A 4,451-nucleotide genomic window follows, 5' to 3' on the forward strand; every position below is an offset into this window, starting at 1 on the left:
TGATAATGTAAATTCTGATAAGAAAAATGTTAACATAAACTCTGATGCTAAATCCACTGCAAATGTTAACAAACTTAATAAGGCCAAAGGATCCAAGCAAGTCTGGGTCCTTAAAACTAATAATTAGTGGTCTTTGTGATTGTAGGGCAATAGGAAAAATATTCTAGTTCTGGACAGTGGATGTTCAGGACATATGACTGGAAATAAGGCCCTGCTATCAGACTTTGTGGAGAAAGCTGGCCCAAGTGTTTCTTATGGAGATGGCAACATTGGAAAAATATTGGGATATGGCAATATCAATCTTGGAAATGTCATAATTAAACAAGTAGCTCTGGTCTCAGGACTTAAACACAACCTACTGAGTATAAATCAAATATGTGACAGAGGTTATCATGTTGATTTCTTTGAAGAACACTGTGAAGTTATGAGTAAATCTAAAGGCAAAGTTGTTCTGAAAGGATACAGACGTGGTAACATTTATGAAGCTAAGCTTTCAACAAGTACTGATGGCTCTGCAATCTGTCTGTTAAGTAGAGCATCAATTGAAGAAAGCTGGAATTGGCATAAGAAACTCTCTCATTTAAATTTCAACAATATAAATGAACTGGTCAAGAAAGATCTTGTGAGAGGATTGCCAAACACAGTATTTGCTCCTGATGGTCTTTGTGATTCATGTCAGAAAGCCAAACAAAGAAAATCTTCATTCAAGAGCAAGACTGATTCATCAATTCTTGAGCCTTATCATCTTATACATGTTGATTTATTTGGTCCAGTAAATGTCATGTCTATTGCAAAGAAGAAGTATGCGTTGGTCATAGTGGATGAGTTCACCAGATACACATGGGTGTATTTCTTGCACACAAAAAGTGAAACTGCATCTATCTTGATTGATCATGTCAAACAGCTGGATAAAATGGTCAAAGATTCTGTGAAAATTTTAAGGAGTGATAATGGCACTGAGTTCAAGAATTTGATAATGGAAGAGTTCTGCAAAAGCCATGGAATAAAGCAGGAATTTTCTGCTCCTGGAACTCCACAGCAAAATGGAGTTGTTGAAAGGAAGAATAGAACTCTCATTGAAGCTGCACGTACAATGCTTGAAGAAGCAAAGCTTCCAACCTATTTCTGGGCTGAAGCTGTGCAGACTGCTTGTTTTACTCAAAATGCAACACTCATTAACAAGCATGGAAAAACACCATATGAGATGGTGAAGAAAAAGAAGCCAAATCTGAAATATTTTCATGTATTTGGATGCAAGTGTTTTGTTCTCAAGACTCATCCTGAACAGCTATCAAAGTTTGATCTAAAAGCTGATGAAGAAATCTTTGTTGGATATCCACTTTCCACAAAAGCCTTCAGAGTCTATAATTTGAGAACAAAAGTGGTCATGGAATCTATCAATGTCTCTTTTGATGACAAGAAGATCACCGGTCTTAAAGATTTCGTTGACCATGATCAGCTGAGATTTGAAAATGAAGACTCATATTCTGATACTGAAAATCCTAACAGTCCAAGTCCTGATACTGCAAACTCTGATGGATTAAACTCTGATGTTATTGAAACTGTGGTGACTACATTAAAGGAAGATGCACCTATACAGGGGGAGCATACTCAAGATCCTACCACATCTCAAGAAACATCCGAACATGCATGTGGCTCTTCAAGTTCTGATTCGTCAAGTTCTGATAAGCCAAGTTCTGATAGTGCTGAAAATCTAAATACTGCAGAATCCAACTCAGAGAGCATAGTTTCAGGGGGAGCATCAGAAAATGAAAATGAAGATAGCATGGATCATGGGGGAGCATCCAGTTCTAGAGAAAACCTTCCATCTGCAAGGAAGTGGACAAAATCACATACACCTGATTTGATAATTGGAAATCCTGATGCAGGTGTCAGAACTAGAACAGGTACTTCAAATGAGTGTCTTTACAATTCTTTTCTCTCTCAGACTGAGCCAAAGAAAGTGGAAGAAGCTCTTCAAGATGCTGATTGGTTGCAAGCAATGCAGGAAGAGTTGAATGAATTTGAAAGAAACAAAGTCTGGACCCTAGTACCAAGACCAAAGAATAGATCTGTTGTTGGTACAAAGTGGGTATTCAGAAACAAAACTGACAGTGATAGCATAATTACAAGGAATAAGGCAAGGCTGGTTGCAAAAGGATATTCTCAACAGGAGGGAATTGATTATGATGAAACATTTGCACCAGTTGCTAGGTTAGAAGCCATAAGGATATTTTTGGCTTATGCTGCTCACAAAAAGTTTACTGTCTTTCAAATGGATGTGAAAAGTGCTTTTCTCAATGGAGAATTGGAGGAAGAGGTATATGTTGAACAACCTCCAGGTTTTGTAGATACCAAACATCCAGACTATGTCTACAGACTTGACAAAGCACTTTATGGACTTAAGCAAGCTCCTAGAGCATGGTATGAGACTTTAGCTCAATTTCTTCTGAAAAGTGGATTCAACGAGGGAAAATAGACAAAACACTGTTCTACCTCAACCATGGAAAGGACTTACTTCTGGTCCAGATTTATGTTGATGATATCATTTTTGGATCTACAAATGACAAACTTTGCAAGAAGTTTGCCAAACTAATGTAGTCAAGATATCAGATGAGTATGATGGGGGAACTTAGCTATTTTCTGGGCCTTCAAGTCAAGCAGAATGAGGAAGGCACTTTTATTTGTCAAACCAAGTACACCAGAAACCTGCTAAAGAAATTTGGAATGCAAGATTGTTCAAGTGCATCTACTCCAATGGCCACTGCAACAAAACTGGATAAGGATACCGGTAAATCAGTAGATATTACTGACTACAGAGGTATGATTGGCTCTCTACTCTATCTAACTGCTAGTAGACCTGATATCATGTATGCCACCTGTCTTTGTGCAAGATTTCAAGCAGATCCAAGAGAACCTCACTTAACAGCTGTAAAAAGAATCTTTAAGTATCTTAAAGGGACAGCTGCTCTGGGATTATGGTATCCTAGAGAATCAGATTTTAAACTAATAGGTTACTCAGATGCAGATTTTGCAGGTTGCAAAATTGACAGGAAAAGCACAAGTGGAAGTTGCCAATTTCTTGGAGGCAGATTGGTTTCTTGGTACATCAAGAAACAAAAGTCCATTTCCACATCAACTGCAGAAGCAGAGTATATTGCTGCAGGAAGCTGTTGTGCACAGATTCTTTGGATGAAGAATCAGTTACTGGATTATGGGTTAACATATTTCAAAATCCCTATTTACTGTGATAATCAAAGTGCTATTGCTATGACAGGTAATCCAGTTCAACACTCAATGACAAAGCACATCATCATCAGGTACCACTTCATCAGGGAACATGTGGATGAAGGTACAGTGGAATTGCATTTTGTTCCCACAGATCAACAGTTGGCAGATATCTTCACAAAACCATTATGTGAAGCTACTTTTACAAGATTGGTAAATGAACTTGGAATGATTTTAGGTTCTTTCTCTAAATCTGCTTAGACTTGTTTTGTGTTATCAGACTTTATGCTCAGTATTTACAGAATTAATCTCATTGTGTATTCTGTGCTTAATTGATAAATGTCTTTAAGTACTGACTGTTGTCTGATATATGTTTCTAAACTCTGATAAGTGATATGTCTGTTCTAGTACCGATTCAATCCTATGAGGATAACTGTGCTAGATACTGACCTAGTAGTCTTCAATAAACAAATGATTCCATGGAAGAAGTAATTATTTCAGTGGAAATCTTATGACACTAGCAAATTCTGATAACTGAGCTTAGTTAAGTTCACTTTGTATATCTTATTACTAAGTCACAAATTAGAATAATGCTACTCATCTGTTAAGTTCTGATACTAGTAAAACTGCTGAATGTACTAAGTGCTGATAGACCTCTCTTATCAAAAGAAAAAGCAAAAAGATCAAAGATTAAAATCAGGTACTCCTTTGAGATCTAGAGTAAAAATGTGGAAGGGACGACCCAAGTGCATTGCTGGCATTAAGTAAATATGCATCAGAAAAGCTAAATATTTTCTTGGTGACTTTTCACACTCTATGATTACTGAAGAAATACTCTGAAAATAGCATAAATTCTGATAAACAGTCGTGACTCACTTACACTGAGAAGCCACTGTAAAATAGAATTTCAAAAGATGCATAAAATTAGCACAAAATAGTTGAGGTGGACTCAAGCATAAACTCATTCTTCAGTAGGTTTCAGGACAATGACAGATCTTTAGCAAAATTTTAGTTATGCCTTATTTCTAAGATGTACTGAAGTGAATTAGACTTTACTCTTTGTCTGTTTTTAGCTTAATGCACACACTAATCACTCCATCTGAATGATGAAAATTTTTGTGGTGGTCTATGTTATTTTAGATAAACAGTCATTGTGTCATTATTGCACAAATTTTGAGGACAAGTTCTAAGTTACACGTTCTGATGATTAAGTTCTGACGTCC

This window comes from Apium graveolens, unplaced genomic scaffold (assembly GCF_009905375.1).
Source record: "Apium graveolens cultivar Ventura unplaced genomic scaffold, ASM990537v1 ctg2172, whole genome shotgun sequence".
Classification (NCBI taxonomy): Eukaryota; Viridiplantae; Streptophyta; class Magnoliopsida; order Apiales; family Apiaceae; genus Apium; species Apium graveolens.